Source organism: Patiria miniata, unplaced genomic scaffold (genome assembly GCF_015706575.1).
Source record: "Patiria miniata isolate m_02_andy unplaced genomic scaffold, ASM1570657v1 HiC_scaffold_16, whole genome shotgun sequence".
Classification (NCBI taxonomy): Eukaryota; Metazoa; Echinodermata; class Asteroidea; order Valvatida; family Asterinidae; genus Patiria; species Patiria miniata.
Window position 1 is genome coordinate 10315345 of NW_024037054.1, and position 25894 is coordinate 10341238.

The 25894-nt window shown below is 41.7% G+C and overlaps 1 protein-coding gene and 1 long non-coding RNA gene across 3 annotated transcripts in view; one reads left to right on the forward strand and one right to left on the reverse strand.

The window, feature by feature from the left end:
- The window catches only part of LOC119722964, a 36009-nt gene extending 21308 nt beyond the window's left edge, over positions 1-14701 (forward strand). For both annotated transcript variants that reach the window (XR_005270504.1, XR_005270503.1), the window contains 8 exons: positions 2005-2140; positions 2420-2476; positions 6500-6635; positions 6918-6974; positions 9629-9764; positions 10047-10103; positions 13544-13679; positions 13966-14701. This is a non-coding gene — a long non-coding RNA (uncharacterized LOC119722964). The remainder of the gene's footprint in view (positions 1-2004; positions 2141-2419; positions 2477-6499; positions 6636-6917; positions 6975-9628; positions 9765-10046; positions 10104-13543; positions 13680-13965) is intronic.
- A 6297-nt stretch (positions 14702-20998) lies between these two features.
- Positions 20999-25894, reverse strand: part of LOC119722966 (SET domain-containing protein 4-like) — an 87177-nt gene continuing 82281 nt past the window's right edge. The window contains exons 11-13 of the mRNA XM_038193396.1: positions 24366-24612; positions 21996-22131; positions 20999-21738 (exon numbers count right to left, since the gene is read on the reverse strand). The gene's annotated coding sequence lies outside the window, so the exon portion shown is untranslated. The remainder of the gene's footprint in view (positions 21739-21995; positions 22132-24365; positions 24613-25894) is intronic.

Below are 25894 nucleotides of genomic sequence, written 5' to 3' on the forward strand. Positions count from 1 at the left end.
CTGCATAAGCCTGAAGTCCGTGTGGAATAGGAGAGGTCAGTCAAGGTGTCTATTAGGTCCTTTTGTACGTTTGCACACTTAGTGGTTGATGCTGATGTTGATACCGATTCTACCTGGAATGACATCAAATCCTGTTTGCTGAATGCATGTGATGCTGTCTGTGGTTGGACCAAAGGTGGTGGTGGAATAAGGTGGATAATGTAGTATAACCAGCAATGTTTACAGTGTCATGGAATATAGGTTGACCCCCACTGGGATAGCCATATTATTATTGGAATAGCACACCGGAGACTAGATTGCTTAGGTGTTAATCATCATGGTGTACGTTGCAAACCAGGATCCAGTTTCCATAGTTTATCAACCATGACTTGTAAATCATGATTGCACATTCATTCTGTGTAATTCTTTGAGGTTCAGGGAAGAAAGGCATGACACTTGATGATAATTACTTGTTCGTACAAAGCTCTTGAGCTTTGTATCCATTATAATGGAATACATCTGGTTGAAGGTAAAGATCGACGGACACCTCCTTTTGTTTTACTGTCTGCTGAAGACAAACCGATTTCGTGACATTCACCCGCTTGTTTCTGTATGGTAGCAGTAGTTCATACCCTGTGCTTCAGTGCAGTTGTATTGCAATGAAGATGAATAACAACACAGTGAATTGACAGGGTAGCATTCGCATGCATATCCTGAAATATGGACCCTCATCAACATGACAATTTTTTAACAGTGTGAGGACCAAGTCTCAGCTACGTGAAATGACCGGGTGATGGGGAGATGGCCGCTTTTAATAGACAGCACCAAAGGGGAGGTCATTCTCTAAATGAATCTCAAAATAGGGATATAGATAATTCATGTCTGCTTGGTCCGGTAAAATTTGAATTGTAAATGGAAAAAACAACCTAAAGCAAACTCTGTTGGCATGAAATATAAACCTGTCTCTTTGCCTTAAAAAAAAGAAGAAGAAAACTCACAATAAAACTTGCATTTTGCATATAAAAACAAAGTGCCAAAATAAAGTAAAATTAGCTTCAACCAACCACACCGCAACTTCTACTCACCAACAGCCCACACATATGTACGGGAAGCCTCTTCCGGCTGCCGTTTGTGAGTACACTGCGTTCTTGGGTAGCAAACATCCATGCTCTGCTGGGTTTTTCACAACATGCTTTTCTACTATCTGAATAAGAAGTGTACATCTTGGGATGAGAGCTTTCAGACAACACGAGTTACTTGGAGACGTCAAGTGTTTGATACGGGCTTACTAGTAACTTGCACAGGCCAGCCACTTCAATTGAACCGACGTCTTGACCCTGTCTCTCCTCTGGTTGCAGATGATTAAAACCAATAGGGTGAGGTTGACTCGGCGCAAATCTCCTTCACTTTAGTCACGCAAAGGTGCCGTAAATATAGTTTTTCACAGACTTGTGTTTTCTTCAAAAGAATTTTTTTTTTTGCTAAGAAAATAGCAAGGAAGAACCGGATTTGTGCGATACTAATAAATTGTTGATACTAATAAATTGTTGGAAAATTCCAAAGTATTCCAAGAAAGTTGCCGCCGTGAATTAGGGTTATCAAGGGGAGGAAGATGGGATTTGCTATCAGCATCAACCGGGCCGTTCCTCGATCATTCAGCTGATGAATCTTTTTGAAAACATTGTATTTTCAACCAGCTGCCTACAGCGTATTTGTTAAGTTTGTTTCCTTTTTTTGAAATTTAATACGCATATGGGGAGTAAAATCAGTTCCATTGCTGGGTTGAGAGTCGTTAAAGCAACGCGGTGCGAGTCTTTAAGCAACGCGGTGAGAGTCGCTAAGATGCGTGGTAAGACTCGTTTAAACGGCACGATGAGAGTCGTTAAAGCAACGCGTTGAGAGTCGTTAAAGCAAAACAACACACTTCACCAATGCATGCCACTTAATAGCAGTGTTTTAGAAAAATATGAAAATATGCTGAAACAGTTTCCTTTACAACATTGTCTCTGACATTCATTCCCACAGTTGCTGCAAAGCTTTGGCTTCTAGCATAGCTTCCAGTGACTCTACTTTGACACAGAACTGAAATGGCAAAGTTTCTGCGATGATACTGTCTTTTACGATGAGGTTGTGGCATCTTCGTAGTGGTTTCTCACATTCGGTAAGAATTCAATTTGTTTTTTACTAGCTCGTTCCTTGGGTTTTAAAACTTTGTAAGCTTTTCGGAGGGGGGGGCACTAAAGGCAACTTATGTGATTTTTTGGGGGGCAATTCAATATTTGAAATGGGAGGGGGGGGGCACCGGGGAAGGGGAGCACAAGAAGGAGCATGAACATCCACTGGGGCGCACGTGCCCCCATATCCCCTTCCAAAAGATAATAAATAGCAGAAAATTGTGGTTTAATAATTGGATAATTGCCTGTTTTTTTTCTTTTCCCAGCTATAACGCCCATGTTAGCTGTCAGTGCCAGGAGCAGCCTCAGTGGCAACTTTATCGGTAAGGAAATTGTTTTGTTTATCAAAAGTACATAAGGTTGCTTTTAAAAATAAGCAAGTGCAACCAGTTATTTATGTTCCCTAGTTTGGTGAAAAAAAGGTTAAAAGCCTAGTATGCACTTCCTATTTCAGTGCTTTAGATTTTAGATGAAAATAATACAGGAGGGGAAAACACCAACTTTAGCAGTCCAAGAAAACTTGGGCCGTGCAATGGAGACAATTACTTAGATTTGACCTTAAAAAGCCTGTCTATCGATATGGCTTACTTTAAGTTTGCTTAAAGGAGTGATAATCCAAGGCTTTCAGTAAACAAAATCTGAACATTATATTTGTCAAATTCACCAATATTTTTATAAATACTTGTATTGCTTTTGTATTCATTTTTTTTTACATGACCCACTTAGCTATGACAAGCAATAATCTGAATAAGTCATTAATCGGCAAATGAATGTCATCAATGTTCCAACTAATGAATATCTGATTGGTATAAGTGAAGTGACCTAACTGGGCATGTTAGACAAGCTTCAGCAGGTTTTGATTGTCATCATGGCGGCCGCAGGTTTAAGCTTCTGGTCAATCTGGTGTGCGAGCTTGGCTTTGCAAACCACAGAAGCCACGTTCCATCCTGCAAAAGAGACGCATTTGGAAACTGCATAAGCCTGAAGTCCGTGTGGAGTAGGAGAGGTCAGTCAAGATGTCTATTAGGTCCTTTTGTACGTTTGCACACTTACTGGTTGATGCTGATGTTGATACCGATTCTACCTGGAATGACATCAAATCCTGTTTGCTGAATGCATGTGATGCTGTCTGTGGTTGGACCAAAGGTGGTGGTGGAATAAGGTGGATAATGTAGTATAACCAGCAATGTTTACAGTGTCATGGAATATAGGTTGACCCCCACTGGGATAGCCATATTATTATTGGAATAGCACACCGGAGACTAGATTGCTTAGGGGTTAATCATCATGGTGTACGTTGCAAACCAGGATCCAGTTTCCATAGTTTATCAACCATGACTTGTAAATCATGATTGCACATTCATTCTGTGTAAGTCTTTGAGGTTCAAGGGAAGAAAGGCATGACACTTGATGATATAATTGCTTGTTCGTACAAAGCTCTTGAGCTTTGTATCCATTATAATGGAATACATCTGGTTGAAGGTAAAGATCGACAGACACCTGCTTTTGTTTTACTGTCTTCTGAAGACAAACCGATTTCGTGACATTCACCCGCTTACTTAATGCAAGTGCTGGGTGACCTCAATGTGCATTTTGAAGGATGGCTCCCACACACAAAAGGAAACAATGTCGCAGGGAGGAAGGCTTTGTTTTTGCTGTTGCAACGGTCTTTGAACAAATGGTGGAGGAGCCTACACCCTATGCAACCAGCGCTGATGGGTCTGCTTGATGGCTCCTTGTTGGACGTTGTTGTTGTTGGCTCCTTTTTTAAACTCGCTGTTTTCCTCTAAATCGGTGTCGAGCGAACCTGATCGGCATCTTCCAAACTGATGATGATCCTGCATCCCCGCACTCCCCCTTGACTACGTCAGCTTCTATCCAAAATGGTTGGAACCAAAATCCTTAAACTGGACATCACCAAAGCAACCTGGGCCTGACCTCGTCCCAGCTATCGTCTTTACCTGAAGCGATGCGGTCCTGAGCTAGCCACAGGGATCAATCTGTGGGCCCAACTCTGTTTCTGGCTTACATCAACCATATCGGGAAGGAGGTGCAGTTGTGTCAGGTCCTGATGTATGCCGACGACACAAGAATTTTCTGGTCATTTCATTGTTTTGAGGAGAGAGCACAAAAAGCAGTAGAAATGAGGAAGAACTGAAAGATGTTTACGACGAAAGCCTGGATCTGCGATTTATTTCCTGTAAACACATCGCCAATAGGCAAATTTACTCTTTAGTTATTCTAAACCAAACATCTTTGTAATTCTGGACTCGAGGAATATGTAAACGAAATTTCGGCTTTCTCCATCTGTTAAAATTATTCAAACAAATTGTTGTAATTTGTTTCTGTATGGTAGCAGTAGTTCATACCCTGTGCTTCAGTGCAGTTGTATTGCAATGAAGATGAATAACAACACAGTGAATTGACAGGGTAGCATTCGCATGCATATCCTGAAATATGGACCCTCATCAACATGACAATTTTTTAACAGTGTGAGGACCAAGTCTCAGCTACGTGAAATGACCGGGTGATGGGGAGATGGCCGCTTTTAATAGACAGCACCAAAGGGGAGGTCATTCTCTAAATGAATCTCAAAATAGGGATATAGATAATTCATGTCTGCTTGGTCCGGTAAAATTTGAATTGTAAATGGAAAAAACAACCTAAAGCAAACTCTGTTGGCATGAAATATAAACCTGTCTCTTTGCCTTAAAAAAAAGAAGAAGAAAACTCACAATAAAACTTGCATTTTGCATATTTCATTTCATTTCATTTCATTTCATAAAAGGTTTATTAAAAATTGTCATCACAGCAAAAAAACTGAATTGCAACAATTATTACAATATTTAAAAAAAAAATGAAGAGATAACATTCAATATATATTTAAAACATTTAAGAAAAGTAAAAGACTAAAATGCACCAAAGCGCAGGCGAACCAGCGCTGTCTCGACACCCGCGCAAACTCACTGCACTCCATCCCGACCCAATCATCCCATGAATGGAATCAATTCCATGGACAATTAAGCCGGGACGGAGCACACCAGTCCGCACAAGTGTCAAGATCACTTAGTTAAAATAGTTAAAACTGATAAACTGCATCCCAAAGGAACACTTTCAAAATAAACTAGCCAAAACAACTTCAATCAGACGAGAGAGACACTACTTTAGTAAAAAAAAGTTAGTCAAAAAGACCTCTCCCACGACCAACCAATGCTGCCTCTATACCAGCCCACTCTGAGAGCGAAAATAAAAATTACTATTGCACATTATTTGAAATGATATTGATACTGGTACATGTAGTTGAAAGCATGAAAATAAGCGATAAAAAACAAAGTGCATATAAAAACAAAGTGCCAAAATAAAGTAAAATTAGCTTCAACCAACCACACCGCAACTTCTACTCACCAACAGCCCACACATATGTACGGGAAGCCTCTTCCGGCTGCCGTTTGTGAGTACACTGCGTTCTTGGGTAGCAAACATTCCATGCTCTGCTGGGTTTTTCACAACATGCTTTTCTACTATCTGAATAAGAAGTGTACATCTTGGGATGAGAGCTTTCAGACAACACGAGTTACTTGGAGACGTCAAGTGTTTGATACGGGCTTACTAGTTACTTGCACAGGCCAGCCACTTCAATTGAACCGACGTCTTGACCCTGTCTCTCCTCTGGTTGCAGATGATTAAAACCAATAGGGTGAGGTTGACTCGGCGCAAATCTCCTTCACTTTAGTCACGCAAAGGTGCCGTAAATATAGTTTTTCACAGACTTGTGTTTTCTTCAAAAGAATTTTTTTTTTGCTAAGAAAATAGCAAGGAAGAACCGGATTTGTGCGATACTAATAAATTGTTGATACTAATAAATTGTTGGAAAATTCCAAAGTATTCCAAGAAAGTTGCCGCCGTGAATTAGGGTTATCAAGGGGAGGAAGATGGGATTTGCTATCAGCATCAACCGGGCCGTTCCTCGATCATTCAGCTGATGAATCTTTTTGAAAACATTGTATTTTCAACCAGCTGCCTAGAGCGTATTTGTTAAGTTTGTTTTCCTTTTTTTGAAATTTAATACGCATATGGGGAGTAAAATCAGTTCCATTGCTGGGTTGAGAGTCGTTAAAGCAACGCGGTGCGAGTCGTTAAGCAACGCGGTGAGAGTCGCTAAGATGCGTGGTAAGACTCGTTTAAACGGCACGATGAGAGTCGTTAAAGCAACGCGTTGAGAGTCGTTAAAGCAAAACAACACACTTCACCAATGCATGCCACTTAATAGCAGTGTTTTAGAAAAATATAAAAATATGCTGAAACAGTTTCCTTTACAACATTGTCTCTGACATTCATTCCCACAGTTGCTGCAAAGCTTTGGCTTCTAGCATAGCTTCCAGTGACTCTACTTTGACACAGAACTGAAATGGCAAAGTTTCTGCGATGATACTGTCTTTTACGATGAGGTTGTGGCATCTTCGTAGTGGTTTCTCACATTCGGTAAGAATTCAATTTGTTTTTTACTAGCTCGTTCCTTGGGTTTTAAAACTTTGTAAGCTTTTCCGAGGGGGGGGCACTAAAGGCAACTTATGTGATTTTTTGGGGGGCAATTCAATATTTGAAATGGGAGGGGGGGGGGGCACCGGGGGAAGGGGAGCACAAGAAGGAGCATGAACATCCACTGGGGCGCACGTGCCCCCATATCCCCTTCCAAAAGATAATAAATAGCAGAAAATTGTGGTTTAATAATTGGATAATTGCCTGTTTTTTTTCTTTTCCCAGCTATAACGCCCATGTTAGCTGTCAGTGCCAGGAGCAGCCTCAGTGGCAACTTTATCGGTAAGGAAATTGTTTTGTTTATCAAAAGTACATAAGGTTGCTTTTAAAAATAAGCAAGTGCAACCAGTTATTTATGTTCCCTAGTTTGGTGAAAAAAAGGTTAAAAGCCTAGTATGCACTTCCTATTTCAGTGCTTTAGATTTTAGATGAAAATAATACAGGAGGGGAAAACACCTACTTTAGCAGTCCAAGAAAACTTGGGCCGTGCAATGGAGACAATTACTTAGATTTGACCTTAAAAAGCCTGTCTATCGATATGGCTTACTTTAAGTTTGTTTAAAGGAGTGATAATCCAAGGCTTTCAGTAAACAAAATCTGAACATTATATTTGTCAAATTCACCAATATTTTTATAAATACTTGTATTGCTTTTGTATTCATTTTTTTTTACATGACCCACTTAGCTATGACAAGCAATAATCTGAATAAGTCATTAATCGGCAAATGAATGTCATCAATGTTCCAACTAATGAATATCTGATTGGTAAAGTGAAGTGACCTAACTGGGCATGTTGGACAAGCTTCAGCAGGTTTTGATGGTCATCATGGCGGCCGCAGGTTTAAGCTTTTGGTCAATCTGGTGTGCGAGCTTGGCTTTGCAAACCACAGAAGCCACGTTCCATCCTCCAAAAGAGACGCATTTGGAAACTGCATAAGCCTGAAGTCCGTGTGGAATAGGAGAGGTCAGTCAAGGTGTCTATTAGGTCCTTTTGTACGTTTGCACACTTAGTGGTTGATGCTGATGTTGATACCGATTCTACCTGGAATGACATCAAATCCTGTTTGCTGAATGCATGTGATGCTGTCTGTGGTTGGACCAAAGGTGGTGGTGGAATAAGGTGGATAATGTAGTATAACCAGCAATGTTTACAGTGTCATGGAATATAGGTTGACCCCCACTGGGATAGCCATATTATTATTGGAATAGCACACCGGAGACTAGATTGCTTAGGTGTTAATCATCATGGTGTACGTTGCAAACCAGGATCCAGTTTCCATAGTTTATCAACCATGACTTGTAAATCATGATTGCACATTCATTCTGTGTAATTCTTTGAGGTTCAGGGAAGAAAGGCATGACACTTGATGATAATTACTTGTTCGTACAAAGCTCTTGAGCTTTGTATCCATTATAATGGAATACATCTGGTTGAAGGTAAAGATCGACGGACACCTCCTTTTGTTTTACTGTCTGCTGAAGACAAACCGATTTCGTGACATTCACCCGCTTGTTTCTGTATGGTAGCAGTAGTTCATACCCTGTGCTTCAGTGCAGTTGTATTGCAATGAAGATGAATAACAACACAGTGAATTGACAGGGTAGCATTCGCATGCATATCCTGAAATATGGACCCTCATCAACATGACAATTTTTTAACAGTGTGAGGACCAAGTCTCAGCTACGTGAAATGACCGGGTGATGGGGAGATGGCCGCTTTTAATGGACAGCACCAAAGGGGAGGTCATTCTTTAAATGAATCTCAAAATAGGGATATAGATAATTCATGACTGCTTGGTCCGGTAAAATTTGAAATGTAAATGGAAAAAAACAACCTAAAGCAAACTCTGTTGGCATGAAATATAAACCTGTCTCTTTGCCTTAAAAAAAAAAGAAGAAGAAAACTCACAATAAAACTTGCATTTTGCATATAAAAACAAAGTGCCAAAATAAAGTAAAATTAGCTTCAACCAACCACACCGCAACTTCTACTCACCAACAGCCCACACATATGTACGGGAAGCCTCTTCCGGCTGCCGTTTGTGAGTACACTGCGTTCTTGGGTAGCAAACATCCATGCTCTGCTGGGTTTTTCACAACATGCTTTTCTACTATCTGAATAAGAAGTGTACATCTTGGGATGAGAGCTTTCAGACAACACGAGTTACTTGGAGACGTCAAGTGTTTAATACGGGCTTACTAGTTACTTGCACAGGCCAGCCACTTCAATTGAACCGACGTCTTGACCCTGTCTCTCCTCTGGTCGCAGATGATTAAAGCCAATAGGGTGAGGTTGACTCGGCGCAAATCTCCTTCACTTTAGTCACGCAAAGGTGCCGTAAATATAGTTTTTCACAGACTTGTGTTTTCTTCAAAAGAATTTGTTTTTTGCTAAGAAAATAGCAAGGAAGAACCGGATTTGTGCGATACTAATAAATTGTTGATACTAATAAATTGTTGGAAAATTCCAAAGTATTCCAAGAAAGTTGCCGCCGTGAATTAGGGTTATCAAGGGGAGGAAGATGGGATTTGCTATCAGCATCAACCGGGCCGTTCCTCGATCATTCAGCTGATGAATCTTTTTGAAAACATTGTATTTTCAACCAGCTGCCTAGAGCGTATTTGTTAAGTTTGTTTTCCTTTTTTTGAAATTTAATACGCATATGGGGAGTAAAATCAGTTCCATTGCTGGGTTGAGAGTCGTTAAAGCAACGCGGTGCGAGTCGTTAAGCAACGCGGTGAGAGTCGCTAAGATGCGTGGTAAGACTCGTTTAAACGGCACGATGAGAGTCGTTAAAGCAACGCGTTGAGAGTCGTTAAAGCAAAACAACACACTTCACCAATGCATGCCACTTAATAGCAGTGTTTTAGAAAAATATAAAAATATGCTGAAACAGTTTCCTTTACAACATTGTCTCTGACATTCATTCCCACAGTTGCTGCAAAGCTTTGGCTTCTAGCATAGCTTCCAGTGACTCTACTTTGACACAGAACTGAAATGGCAAAGTTTCTGCGATGATACTGTCTTTTACGATGAGGTTGTGGCATCTTCGTAGTGGTTTCTCACATTCGGTAAGAATTCAATTTGTTTTTTACTAGCTCGTTCCTTGGGTTTTAAAACTTTGTAAGCTTTTCGGAGGGGGGGGGCACTAAAGGCAACTTATGTGATTTTTTTGGGGGCAATTCAATATTTGAAATGGGAGGGGGGGGGGCACCGGGGGAAGGGGAGCACAAGAAGGAGCATGAACATCCACTGGGGCGCACGTGCCCCCATATCCCCTTCCAAAAGATAATAAATAGCAGAAAATTGTGGTTTAATAATTGGATAATTGCCTGTTTTTTTTCTTTTCCCAGCTATAACGCCCATGTTAGCTGTCAGTGCCAGGAGCAGCCTCAGTGGCAACTTTATCGGTAAGGAAATTGTTTTGTTTATCAAAAGTACATAAGGTTGCTTTTAAAAATAAGCAAGTGCAACCAGTTATTTATGTTCCCTAGTTTGGTGAAAAAAAGGTTAACAGCCTAGTATGCACTTCCCATTTCAGTGCTTTAGATTTTAGATGAAAATAATACAGGAGGGGAAAACACCTACTTTTAGCAGTCCGAGAAAACTTGGGCCGTGCAATGGAGACAATTACTTAGATTTGTCCTTAAAAAGCCTGTCTATCGATATGGCTTACTTTAAGTTTGCTTAAAGGAGTGATAATCCAAGGCTTTCAGTAAACAAAATCTGAACATTATATTTGTCAAATTCACCAATATTTTTATAAATACTTGTATTGCTTTTGTATTCATTTTTTTTTACATGACCCACTTAGCTATGACAAGCAATAATCTGAATAAGTCATTAATCGGCAAATGAATGTCATCAATGTTCCAACTAATGAATATCTGATTGGTATAAGTGAAGTGACCTAACTGGGCATGTTAGACAAGCTTCAGCAGGTTTTGATTGTCATCATGGCGGCCGCAGGTTTAAGCTTCTGGTCAATCTGGTGTGCGAGCTTGGCTTTGCAAACCACAGAAGCCACGTTCCATCCTGCAAAAGAGACGCATTTGGAAACTGCATAAGCCTGAAGTCCGTGTGGAGTAGGAGAGGTCAGTCAAGATGTCTATTAGGTCCTTTTGTACGTTTGCACACTTACTGGTTGATGCTGATGTTGATACCGATTCTACCTGGAATGACATCAAATCCTGTTTGCTGAATGCATGTGATGCTGTCTGTGGTTGGACCAAAGGTGGTGGTGGAATAAGGTGGATAATGTAGTATAACCAGCAATGTTTACAGTGTCATGGAATATAGGTTGACCCCCACTGGGATAGCCATATTATTATTGGAATAGCACACCGGAGACTAGATTGCTTAGGGGTTAATCATCATGGTGTACGTTGCAAACCAGGATCCAGTTTCCATAGTTTATCAACCATGACTTGTAAATCATGATTGCACATTCATTCTGTGTAAGTCATTGAGGTTCAGGGAAGAAAGGCATGACACTTGATGATAATTGCTTGTTCGTACAAAGCTCTTGAGCTTTGTATCCATTATAATGGAATACATCTGGTTGAAGGTAAAGATCGACAGACACCTGCTTTTGTTTTACTGTCTTCTGAAGACAAACCGATTTCGTGACATTCACCCGCTTACTTAATGCAAGTGCTGGGTGACCTCAATGTTCATTTTGAAGGATGGCTCCCACTTACAAAAGGAAACAATGTCGCAGGGAGGAAGGCTTTGTTTTTGCTGTTGCAACGGTCTTTGAACAAATGGTGGAGGAGCCTACACCCTATGCAACCAGCGCTGATGGGTCTGCTTGATGGCTCCTTGTTGGACGTTGTTGTTGTTGGCTCCTTTTTTAAACTCGCTGTTTTCCTCTAAATCGGTGTCGAGCGAACCTGATCGGCATCTTCCAAACTGATGATGATCCTGCATCCCCGCACTCCCCCTTGACTACGTCAGCTTCTATCCAAAATGGTTGGAACCAAACTCCTTAAACTGGACATCACCAAAGCAACCTGGGCCTGACCTCGTCCCAGCTATCGTCTTTACCTGAAGCGAGGCGGTCCTGAGCTAGCCACAGGGATCAATCTGTGGGCCCAACTCTGTTTCTGGCTTACATCAACCATATCGGGAAGGAGGTGCAGTTGTGTCAGGTCCTGATGTATGCCGACGACACAAGAATTTTCTGGTCATTTCATTGTTTTGAGGAGAGAGCACAAAAAGCAGTAGAAATGAGGAAGAACTGAAAGATGTTTACGACGAAAGCCTGGATCTGCGATTTATTTCCTGTAAACACATCGCCAATAGGCAAATTTACTCTTTAGTTATTCTAAACCAAACATCTTTGTAATTCTGGACTCGAGGAATATGTAAACGAAATTTCGGCTTTCTCCATCTGTTAAAATTATTCAAACAAATTGTTGTAATTTGTTTCTGTATGGTAGCAGTAGTTCATACCCTGTGCTTCAGTGCAGTTGTATTGCAATGAAGATGAATAACAACACAGTGAATTGACAGGGTAGCATTCGCATGCATATCCTGAAATATGGACCCTCATCAACATGACAATTTTTTAACAGTGTGAGGACCAAGTCTCAGCTACGTGAAATGACCGGGTGATGGGGAGATGGCCGCTTTTAATAGACAGCACCAAAGGGGAGGTCATTCTCTAAATGAATCTCAAAATAGGGATATAGATAATTCATGTCTGCTTGGTCCGGTAAAATTTGAATTGTAAATGGAAAAAACAACCTAAAGCAAACTCTGTTGGCATGAAATATAAACCTGTCTCTTTGCCTTAAAAAAAAGAAGAAGAAAACTCACAATAAAACTTGCATTTTGCATATAAAAACAAAGTGCCAAAATAAAGTAAAATTAGCTTCAACCAACCACACCGCAACTTCTACTCACCAACAGCCCACACATATGTACGGGAAGCCTCTTCCGGCTGCCGTTTGTGAGTACACTGCGTTCTTGGGTAGCAAACATCCATGCTCTGCTGGGTTTTTCACAACATGCTTTTCTACTATCTGAATAAGAAGTGTACATCTTGGGATGAGAGCTTTCAGACAACACGAGTTACTTGGAGACGTCAAGTGTTTGATACGGGCTTACTAGTTACTTGCACAGGCCAGCCACTTCAATTGAACCGACGTCTTGACCCTGTCTCTCCTCTGGTTGCAGATGATTAAAACCAATAGGGTGAGGTTGACTCGGCGCAAATCTCCTTCACTTTAGTCACGCAAAGGTGCCGTAAATATAGTTTTTCACAGACTTGTGTTTTCTTCAAAAGAATTTTTTTTTTTGCTAAGAAAATAGCAAGGAAGAACCGGATTTGTGCGATACTAATAAATTGTTGATACTAATAAATTGTTGGAAAATTCCAAAGTATTCCAAGAAAGTTGCCGCCGTGAATTAGGGTTATCAAGGGGAGGAAGATGGGATTTGCTATCAGCATCAACCGGGCCGTTCCTCGATCATTCAGCTGATGAATCTTTTTGAAAACATTGTATTTTCAACCAGCTGCCTAGAGCGTATTTGTTAAGTTTGTTTTCCTTTTTTTGAAATTTAATACGCAATATGGGGAGTAAAATCAGTTCCATTGCTGGGTTGAGAGTCGTTAAAGCAACGCGGTGCGAGTCGTTAAGCAACGCGGTGAGAGTCGCTAAGATGCGTGGTAAGACTCGTTTAAACGGCACGATGAGAGTCGTTAAAGCAACGCGTTGAGAGTCGTTAAAGCAAAACAACACACTTCACCAATGCATGACAATTAAATAGCAGTGTTTTAGAAAAATATGAAAATATGGTGGAACAGTTTCCTTTACAACATTGTCTCTGACATTCATTCCCACAGTTGCTGCAAAGCTTTGGCTTCCAGCATAGCTTCCAGTGACTCTACTTTGACACAGAACTGAAATGGCAAAGTTTCTGCGATGATACTGTCTTTTACGATGAGGTTGTGGCATCTTCGTAGTGGTTTCTCACATTCGGTAAGAATTCAATTTGTTTTTTACTAGCTCGTTCCTTGGGTTTTAAAACTTTGTGAGCTTTTCGGGGGGGGGGGGGCACTAAATGCAAATTATGTGATTTTTTTTGGGCAATTCAATATTTGACATGGGGGGGGGGGGCACCGGGGGAAGGGGAGCACAAGAAGGAGCATGAACATCCACTAGGGCGCACGTGCCCCCATATCCCCTTCCAAAAGATAATAAATAGCAGAAAATTGTGGTTAAATAATTAAATAATTGATAATTGCCTGTTTTTTCCTTTTCCCAGCTATAACGCCCATGTTAGCTGTCAGTGCCAGGAGCAGCCTCAGTGGCAACTTTGAAGTACTGTGCATCGTCTTTTTATTCGTGAAGAGTCGCTGGGAGACACATTGGCGTGTGCATCGGAACGGGAACCTGAACAGTGATGTTTATATCCAGTATCTGTATATTATGGAATTATGTACCGTACTCAAATTAACATTACAAATTACTTAATGATGCTTGCACAAGTTCTACTTTGCACCGTACAGCTATAAAGGCCTTCAGATAGCTTCCGGGCCTGAATTTTATGGTTAGGCTTGGATAACCCTGCTTTCATTCAATAGGATATCCGTTTTCAGTCAATGTACATTAAACCATGCAGATTTTGTTGGCAGCAAAAAAAATCCAGCTACACTTAAGAGACTGAACTCTGAAAATATTGGGAATTATTTGGTCGAGAATTATTCAATCTAAGTTATCCTTTTTTCTGGAAGCATAAACATCTTAAAAACTTTACATTACTTAATGTGCACAAGCATGCCCGCTTTTCCAACAATTTTTATTTTTTTTAAATTCTTGTTATTATTTGTGTGAATGGTAAACCCATTCCAGTTTTATAGTAAGCTTGATGTTATTTGATTGCTTTTTTGTACAACTTATGTAACTGATTGAATTTCACATTCTCAATTGTCCCCTAAAAAATGTTGAATCCATCTTTGAATTATTTATTAAATGCCTGACTTATTTGGCTAACAAATAGACAGTTTGAAAATCTCCCTTGATGAATTATTGAAGTCAGTCTTTGTTTCAAGCTTGTATCCTTTATCCTGTAACAGTTTCATCATTTCAAAATTGTTACCTCCCCCCCCCCCCCCCCCCCGCTTTTAAAATATTTTACTTGCTGAAAAATTGGGGTCGGTTATGCAAAATTTGCAACTTGCTTAGTATTATATACCCACACCCCGTTAACACAAGCCTGGATATACGAGCTTGTAAACAAAACGAGCATCTTGATTTATCATTCATCAAACAAGCCTCTTTGTTTATTATTTTGGATATTTTAAAATATGAACCGTGTTGATTACAATATGAAAAAGTGTCCTATAGGCCAAAAAAAAATAAGTCGGTCTCTGGTCAGCGCGCGCGTCGATTTTATCCTGCGCATCGATTTTTTTTTCCAAATTGTTCCGCAAAAAATTGAGGAGGTGCGGAAATAGAGGGCGCTGTTGCAGCTGCAACAGCGCCCTCTATTTCCGCACCTCCTCAATTTTTTTTTTTACCAAAGAGCACCAAGGAATGGGAAATTGGGAAATTATGGAGGACACCAATGTACACGAGGACACCAAAAAAGCAAAATAGACCCACCTTGTCTGTACAATCCAAGCTTGAAAAAAAAAAAAAAAAAAAAAAAAAAAAAAAAAAAAAACCCGAAGCAAGGCGCTGAGAGTCGTTTAAGCAACGCGTTGAGAGTCGTTAATGCAAACACGGTGTGAGTCGCTAGGCAACTTGGTGAGAGTCGCTCAGCAACGCGGTGACACGTTTAAACGGCTGGATGAGAGTCGTCTAAACGGCAAGATGATAGAAAGAGAGACGTTTAAACGGTGCTGTGAGAGACGTTAAAGCAACGCGGCGTTAACACGCAGTCCTAAGCGGCGTGGTATGTGTCGTTTAAACGGCACGATGAGATTCTTAAGCAACACGGTGAGAGTCGCTAAGCAACGCCGTGAGATTCGTCTAAATGGCTCGGTGAGAGTCGTCTTAACGGCACGATTAGGGACGTTTATCGGCGCGGTGAGAGTCGTTTAAACGGCCCGGTGAGATTCGTTTAAGCAACGCTGTGAGAGTCGTTTAAATGGCGCATTTAGAGTCGTTGAGCAACGCGGTGTGAGTCGTTAAGAAACGCAGTGAGAGTCGCTTAGCCACACGGTGAGAGTAGTTTAAACGGCCCGATGGAAGTTGTTAAGAAAGACACTGAGAGTCGTTAAACCGCGTGGTAAGAGTCGCTGAGCGACGTGGTTAAGAGTCCTTTATACGGCACGATAAGAGTCGTTAAAGCAACACGTTGAGAGTCGTTCAAGCAACGCGGTGAGAGTAGTTTAAACGGCCCGATGGAAGTTGTTAAGTAACGCAGTGAGAGTCGTTAAGCAGCGTTGGTAAGAGTCGCTGAGTGGCGTGGGCAAGAGTCCTTTATACAGCACGATAAGAGTCGTTAAAGCAACGCTTTGAGTCGTTTAAACGGCGCGGCGAGAGTCGTCTTAACGGCACGATGAGAGACTTTTAAACGGTGCGGCGAGTCGTTTAGCAACGCGGTGAGAGTCGTTAAGGAACGTGGTAAGAGTCGTCTTAACGCCACATTGAGAAACTCTTAAACGGCCCGGTGCGAGTCGTTGAGCATCGCAGTGAGAGTCGTTTAAAAGGCGCGCTGAGAGTCGTTGAGCAACGCGGTGCGAGTCGTTAAGCAACGCGGTGAGAGTCGTTAAAGCAAGGCGCTGAGAATCGTTCAGAAACGCGGTGAGAGTCGTTAAAGCAACGCGCTGAGAGTTTTTAAAGCAATGCGTTAAGAGTCGTTAAAGCAACGCGTTGAGTCGTTTAAAAGGCGCGGTGAGAGTCGTTGAGCAACGCGGTGCGAGTCGTTCAGCAACGCGGTGAGAGTCGTTAAAGCAACGCGCTGAGAGTTTTTAAAGCAACGCGTTGAGTCGTTTAAAAGGCGCGCTGAGAGTCGTTGAGCAACGCGGTGCGAGTCGTTTAGGAACGCGGTGAGAGTCGTTAAAGCAACGCGCTGAGAGTTTTTAAAGCAATGCATTAAGAGTCGTTAAAGCAACGTCGCGGTGAGAGTCGTCTTAACGGCACGATTGAGAGACGTTTAAACGGCCTGGCGAGAGTCGTTCAGCAACGCGGTGAGAGTCGTTAAAGCAACGCGCTGAGAGTTTTTGAAGCAACGCGTTGAGTCGTTTAAAAGGCGTGCTGAGGGTCGTTGAGCAACGCGGTGAGAGTCGTTCAGAAACGCGGTGAGAGTCGTTAAAGCAACGCGCTGAGAGTTTTTAAAGCAATGCGTTAAGAGTCGTTAAAGCAACGTCGCGGTGAGAGTCGTCTTAACGGCACGATTGAGAGACGTTTAAACGGCCTGGCGAGAGTCGTTCAGCAACGCGGTGAGAGTCGTTAAAGCAACGCGCTGAGAGTTGTTAAAGCAATGCGTTGAGAGTCGTTAAAGCAACGCGTTAAGTCGTTTAAACGGCGCGGTGAGAGTCGTCTTAACGGCACGATTGAGAGACGTTTAAACGGTGCGGCGAGTCGTTTAAACGGCCTGGTGAGAGTCGTTTCAGCAACGCGGTGAGAGTGGTTAATGCAACGCGTTGTGAGTCGTTAGGCAACGTGGTGGGAGTCGCTCAGCAATGAGGTGACACGTTAAAACGGCGGGATGAGAGTCGTCTTAACGGCAAGATGAGAGCGTTGCTCAACGACTCTCACCGCGCCTTTTAAACGACTCTCACTGCGTTGCTCAACGACTCGCACTAGGCCGTTTAAACGACTCGCCGCACCGTTAAAACGTCTCTCATCGTGCCGTTATAAGACGACTCTCACCGCGACGTTGCTTTAACGACTCTTAACGCATTGCTCTAACGACTCTAACCGCGTTGCTGAACGACTCTCATCGTGCCGTTTAAACGACTCTTAACCACGCCGCTTAGGACTCTCCTGTTAACGACTCGTTCCTGAACGACTCTCACCGCGTTGCGTCTCTTATCTTGCCGTTATGACGACTCTCATCCCGCCGTTTTAACGTGTCACCTCGTTGCTGAGCGACTCCCACCGCGTTGCCTAACGACTCACAACGCGTTGCATTAACGACTCTCAACGCGTTGCTTTAACAACTCTCAGCGCGTTGCTTTAACGACTCTCACCGCGTTGCTGAACGACTCTCACAAGGCCGTTTAAACGACTCGCCGCACCGTTTAAACGTCTCTCATCGTTCCGTTCAGACGACTCTCACCGCGCCGTTTAAACGACTCACAACGCGTTGCTTTAACGACTCTCACCGCGTTGCTAAACGACTCTCACAAGGCCGTTTAAACGACTCGCAGCACCGTTTAAACGTCTCTCATCGTTCCGTTCAGACGACTCTCACCGCGCCGTTTAAACGACTCAACGCGTTGCTTTAACGACTCTCAACGCATTACTTTAACGACTCTCAGCGCGCCGTTTTAACGTGTCACCTCGTTGCTGAGCGACTCCCACCGCGTTGCCTAACGACTCACAACGCGTTGCATTAACGACTCTCAACGCGTTGCTTTAACAACTCTCAGCGCGTTGCTTTAACGACTCTCACAAGGCCGTTTAAACGACTCGCCGCACCGTTTAAATGTCTCTCATCGTTCCGTTCAGACGACTCTCACCGCGCCGTTTAAACGACTCAACGCGTTGCTTTAACGACTCTCAACGCATTACTTTAACGACTCTCAGCGCGCCGTTTTAACGTGTCACCTCGTTGCTGAGCGACTCCCACCGCGTTGCCTAACGACTCACAACGCGTTGCATTAACGACTCTCAACGCGTTGCTTTAACAACTCTCAGCGCGTTGCTGAACGACTCTCACAAGGCCGTTTAAACGACTCGCCGCACCGTTTAAACGTCTCTCATCGTTCCGTTCAGACGACTCTCACCGCGCCGTTTAAACGACTCAACGCATTACTTTAACGACTCTCAGCGCGCCGTTTTAACGTGTCACCTCGTTGCTGAGCGACTCCCACCGCGTTGCCTAACGACTCACAACGCGTTGCATTAACGACTCTCAACGCGTTGCTTTAACAACTCTCAGCGCGTTGCTTTAACGACTCTCACCGCGTTGCTGAACGACCTCACAAGGCCGTTTAAACGACTCGCCGCGTTGCTTTAACGACTCTCAACGCATTACTTTAACGACTCTCAGCGCACCGTTTTAACGTGTCACCTCGTTGCTGAGCGACTCCCACCGCGTTGCCTAACGACTCACAACGCGTTGCATTAACGACTCTCAACGCGTTGCTTTAACAACTCTCAGCGCGTTGCTTTAACGACTCTCACCGCGTTGCTGAACGACTCTCACAAGGCCGTTTAAACGACTCGCCGCACCGTTTAAATGTCTCTCATCGTTCCGTTCAGACGACTCTCACCGCGCCGTTTAAACGACTCAACGCGTTGCTTTAACGACTCTCAACGCATTACCTTAACGACTCTCAGCGCGCCGTTTTAACGTGTCACCTCGTTGCTGAGCGACTCCCACCGCGTTGCCTAACGACTCACAACGCGTTGCATTAACGACTCTCAACGCGTTGCTTTATAACAGCTCTCAGCGCGTTGCTTTAACGACTCTCACCGCGTTGCTGAACGACTCTCACAAGGCCGTTTAAACGACTCGCCGCACCGTTTAAACGTCTCTCATCGTTCCGTTCAGACGACTCTCACCGCGCCGTTTAAACGACTCAATGCATTACTTTAACGACTCTCAGCGCGTTGCTTTAACGACTATCACCGCGTTGCTGAACGACTCTCAGCGCGTTGCTTTAACGACTCTCACCGCGTTGCTGAACGACTCGCACCGCGTTGCTGAACGACTCTCACCGCGCCTTTTAAACAACTCTCACCGCGTTGCTTAACGACTCTCACCACGCCGGTTTAAACGACTCTAAACGCGTTGCTTTAACGACTCTTATCGTACCGTATAAAGGACTCTTTACTGAACAACTTCCATCGAGCCGTTTAAACTACTCTCACCGCGTTGCTTAACGACTCTCACCCGGCCGTTTAAACGACTCGCCGCACCGTTTAAAAGTCTCTCATCGTGCCGTTAAGACGACTCTCGCCGCGCCGTTTAATCGACTCAACGCGTTGCTTTAACGACTTTCAACGCGTTGCTTTAACGACTCTTATCGTGCTGTAATAAAGGACTCTTGCCCACGCCGCTCAGCGACTCTTACCAACGCCGCTTAACGACTCTCACTGCGTTACTTAACAACTTCCATCGGGCCGTTTAAACTACTCTCACCGCGTTGCTTGAACGACTCTCAACGCGTTGCTTTAACGACTCTTTTCGTGCCGTATAAAGGACTCTTAACCACGTCGCTCAGCGACTCTTACCACGCGGCTTAACGACTCTCAGTGTCTTTCTTAACAACTTCCATCAGGCCGTTTAAACTACTCTCACCGTGTGGCTAAGCGACTCTCACTGCATTTCTTAACGACTCACACCGCGTTGCTCAACGACTCTAAATGCGCCGTTTAAACGACTCTCACAGCGTTGCTTAAACGAATCTCACCGGGCCGTATAAACGGCTCTCACCGCACCGATAAACGTCCCTAATCGTGCCGTTAAGACGACTCTCACCGAGCCATTTAGACGAATCTCACGGCGTTGCTTAGCGACTCTCACCGTGTTGCTTAAGAATCTCATCGTGCCGTTTAAACGACACATACCACGCCGCTTAGGACTCGCGTGTTAACGCCGCGTTGCTTTAACGTCTCCCACAGCACCGTTTAAACGTCTCTCTCTCTCATCTTGCCGTTTAGACGACTCTCATCCAGCCGTTTAAACGTGTCACCGCGTTGCTGAGCGACTCTCACCAAGTTGCCTAACGACTCACACCGTGTTTGCATTAACGACTCTCAACGCGTTGCTTAAACGACTCTCAGCGCCTTGCTTCGGGTTTTTTTTTTTTTTTTTTTTTTTTTTCAAGCTTGGATTGTACAGACAAGGTGGGTCTATTTTGCTTTTTTGGTGTCCTCGTGTACATTGGTGTCCTCCATAATTTCCCAATTTCCCATTCCTTGGTGCTCTTTGGTAAAAAAAAAATTGAGGAGGTGCGGAAATAGAGGGCGCTGTTGCAGCTGCAACAGCGCCCTCTATTTCCGCACCTCCTCAATCGACGCGCGCGCTGACCAGAGACCGACTTATTTTTTTTTTGGCCTAAAGGACACTTTTTCATATTGTAATCAACACAGTTCATATTTTAAAATATCCAAAATAAAATATCCGAAACAAAGACTGACTTCAATAATTCATCAAGGGAGATTTTCAAAATGTTTTTGTTAGCCAAATAAGTCAGGCATTTAATAAATAATTCAAAGATGGATTCAGCATTTTTTAGGGGACAATTGAGAATGTGAACTTCAATCAGTTACATAAGTTGTACAAAAAAGCAATCAAATAACATCAAGCTTACTATAAAACTGGAATGGGTTTACCATTCACACAAATAATAACAAGAATTTTAAAAAAATAAAAATTGTTGGAAAAGAGGGCATGCTTGTGCTTGTGCACATTAATTAAGTAATGTAAAGTTTTTAAGATGTTTATGATTCCAGAAAAAGGATAACTTAGATTGAATAATTCTCGACCAAATAATTCCCAACATTTTCAGAGTTCAGTCTCTTAGTGCAGCTGGATTTTTTTTGCTGCCAACAAAGTCTGCATGGTTTAATGTACATTGACTGAAAACGGATATCCTATTGAATGAAAACAGGGTTATCCAAGCCCAACCATAAAATTCAGGCCCGGAAGCTATCTGAAGGCCTTTATAGCTGTACGGTGCAAAGTAGAACTTGTGCAAGCATCATTAAGTAATTTGTAATGTTAATTTGAGTACGGTACATAATTCCATAATATACAGATATTGGATATAAACATCACTGTTCAGGTCCCCGTTCCGATGCACACGCCAATGTGTCTCCCAGCGACTCTTCACGAATAAAAAGACGATGCACAGTACTTCAAAGTTGCCACTGAGGCTGCTACTGGCACTGACAGCTAACATGGGCGTTATAGCTGGGAAAAGGAAAAAACAGGCAATTATCAATTATTTAACCACAATTTTCTGCTATTTATTATCTTTTGACGTGCGCCCCAGTGGATGTTCATGCTTCCTTCTTGTGCTCCCCTTCCCCCGGTGGCCCCCCCCCCATTTCAAATTTTGAATTGCCAAAAAAAATCACATAATTTGCATTTAGTGCCCCCCCCCCGAAAAGCTCACAAAGTTTTAAAACCCAAGGAACGAGCTAGTAAAAAACAAATTGAATTTTTACCGAATGTGAGAAACCACTACGAAGATGCCACAACCTCATCGTAAAAGACAGTATCATCGCAGAAACTTTGCCATTTCAGTTCTGTGTCAAAGTAGAGTCACTGGAAGCTATGCTGGAAGTCAAAGCTTTGCAGCAACTGTGGGAATGTATGTCAGATACAATGTTGTAAAGGAAACTGTTTCAGCATATTTTCATATTTTTCTGCTTTAACGACTCTCATCGTGCCGTTTAAACGAGTCTTACCACGCATCTTAGCGACTCTCACCGTAATTCGTAAAAACTTGGTAGTTTTAATTTTCGATGTTTGAAAATGTTGTATATTCCCTTCAAGCATCCAAACAACTATTAGCATTTTTTAAATAGTACATGTAAAAAAGAAAAAGAAAAGTAAAATAATTTAACTAAGTAATTTAGTATTTAAAGTTCTTGTCCAAGGCTACATGCAAATCTTCTATTCAATATGTCATGTACATATATATATATTATATATATATATTATATATATAACTATATATAACTAAATATATATATATTTATATATATCCAATGAAATCGTCTTCTATCACAATTCACAGTGCTCGATACATCTCTGTAGAGCTATAAACATGCAATAAATTCAGAATATTCTCTTTCTGAATGTGAATGTACAGTTAGGAAATTCTTGTTATTATTTGTGTGAATGGTAAACCCATTCCAGTTTTATATAAGCTTGATGTTATTTATTGCTTTTTTGTACAACTTATGTAACTATAAGTTCAGAATATTCTGAATTTATATGTATATTTATATATATATATTTATATGTAAAGATTTTTTTTAATGACCTTGAGTAATGTAAGTAACTTGTAACATTATAAAATAAATCAAACCTTTTCCCTATAATTCAGAAAGTAATACATACACAATTTTTTTTTTTTCAATTTCGTTTTTTGAACTGAATTCCCCATTTAATTGAGATCTGGAAAAAATACAAAAAAGGTTTAATATGTAAATATTTATTTTGTTTCCTCTCCCACGGAGAATTGCCTAACTGTACATTCACAAAGAAAAGAGGAAATTCCACAATTCAGAAGACTTATGTACATTGTTTTTCTATTTTGAATGACAGAAATGGGAATAAAAAGAGGAAATCAGCTGATCTGAGGAAAAGTTACAATGCTTGATATTTATTATAGGTTTCCCTGGCCTATTTCCTAAAATTTTCATTCACATCTGAAAATCTGTCATTAATTTTTGTTTAAATTGGCGAATCACCCTGAACAGTCATTGGCCGCGTGACCTCAGTTTCTTGTCCGGAGGTCACGCACGTATGGTCAAAAAGCCTACGCGAGATTTTACGAGACTGTATTTGAGACAACAAAAACATAAGAAACTCGAGTACCTTGATACATGCACTGTTTGGCCAAGATGGCTAGGTTAGTGAAAAGTTGAAATCCTACTTTATTAGCAACAAAAGTGGGGCCGAAAATCTTTAGGTGTAAATTCGATTTCTTTAAAAGTAGACAAAAGTAGTAAATATATATGCACGCTTCATTTTCACGTGAAACACGTGCAGGAAACTTTTAGATTTCAAACAATTCTCTTAGTATAATGCCATCGGCACGCATTAAACTAAGAGTGAATTTATTGTTTTGAAACTAGGGGTTTCAAAATCAAATTAGCTGTAAATGAAATCAATTTACAAAAAGTTTGCTTGCGTAAATATGCACAGGTAACGTAATTGGCCGTTTCTCAAAACCGAATTTATGTACAATGAAAACATTGGCCGTTTCTCAAAACCGAATTTACGTACAATGAAAACAATGGAACTTTCGTTGAATTGAAATGAAATCGAAGACGTCAAAAATTCAGACGAAAATAAATGTTCATAAGTGTATGAACATTTCAGGAAATTTACAGGGAAAACCTAAACAATAAAATCATCTGCTATGCAATTTTTGTTGGCAAATTTTTAGTAAATTGCTGGCTATTTTGTTTCAGTTATTACTTAAAGTATGACATAGTTCCCGGTAAGATCAAGGTTTCTGAATTTTGCTTTTAGCTTTTTTGTCTTCGGTATGCATTCTTCTCCTAGTGGTGCACTCTGGAGCTTTTTATGTGATGTTGGCCTGTTCTTTTCTGATGAAGCTTGGCTCTTATCTCTCATTGTAAAAGAGTACCACCCAAAAAAGCAAAATAACAACACAATTTTAATCAATTTAATCAACGTGTCAAAACGCTTGTAGGATAGCATCAGTGTGACCACCCGTTTCTATCAGATTTCAACTATAACAAAATCCTGCTCCCCCCCCAAAAAAAGTGAGGTGCTCCAACAGACTATTCTCTACTCCAATGAACTCATGTCATTCACATTATACTTGAGTAAAGTACCTTTATATAATTTGAAATACATTTCGTCAGTTCGCCAACGTCAATAACTTCAGTTGGATGCCATGCAAAATGTTGCTTTTGTAGAACTTGGTGAACGTATCTTCCGAAGCCCAGTTGATGACCGATGGGCACACCAGATCGTGGTGATGCTGACCGTGGATGCTCTTGGTATGGAATTGTAAGAGGAAGCGCCAATGCCGGCAGAGGTCGTCACAGACTTAAACCAGCGGACTTGTTGAAGAAACAACTGGGAGATAGGAAAAGTGCAAAATGAGAGGTACATTAATAATAATCCCAAATATTACACAAAATAATAAAAACCTGTTGGTTTCCGTCATTCGAAATTATATTCAGTTAAGTATCATTCTATGATCTGTATAAATCCAAGACAGGGTTGAGGAAGGAAACCTCTCGTGCAACCGAACTCTTCGAAGGGTGGAGCAAACCGTATTACAGGGGACGTAATACAAGTATAATGCAAAGCATTTTCTGACAAATGAAACAATTTCATCGGGTAGGAAATCAACGCTGATCGTCAAAACTATAGACGAATTAGAGATCAAATCAGTAATTAAGCAAGGCGCTATATTGTTACGTAAGGTGGTGTGATCTAATTGGTACTTGTTTTTTTTCCCCTAGGGATTCTTGCAGGGGAGTATTAACAAGGATGCCAGAAACACCGGAACAAACCCCTTCTCTTCTTTTACGTGCATTAAATGTACGCACGGGACCTACAGCTTTACGTCACAGCCGAAGGACGAAGTAATTATTATTAAGTGCCTTGCTTAAGGGCAAAAAGTGCAACACTCTGCTGCCTCTGCAGAGCATGCGTCCGGTGCGGTGCTCTTAACCGCTATAGGCCATGGCAAGAAAATTGCTCCCCAATTAAAACTGTTCGACATGTAATTAAGTTATTTGGGAAAAAAATAAATTCGTGATTTAGCCATGGTCACAACGAAACGCCTTGTAAGCGTCATCTACAGGAATTTAATGATCTATTCTTAGAACTAGATACACGATGGGCTAAGTGAATTAATTTTCTGTTGAAATGAATGACGTCTGAACGCATTGAAGACACACACACAAAAAAGCCAATCAATCTAGGAATGATAGCGGTTCATTTGCGACAGACGTCACTGTTACACTAAAATGTAGCATTATATTTTTGAACCTTAGAATTGCTTTGGCCTGGAAAACGGTCGATTACCTACTCTTTTTGTGTGCGCACTTGTCGCTCAATTTGCAGCAGGATTTTGAAAAAGGCTTAAAACTATCGCCATGTTGAACTGCGGTATGGTGCATGTTTAATGGAAAATTTGTTGCGAGCGTCAAGTTTTGATTCCCCCCCCCCAAAAAAAGGTTTGATTGCCAAAAAAATCAGTTCTTTGATTGTGCGACCTGGACAAAATTATGGAGTCCGACCACGTTTCATGAGAGGCGTTACTGGGCCTATAGCCTAACTGTCATGGACATGATAGGACCGGTGATGCTAGCGATGGATGGAAAGATTACGATATAATAGATTTTTG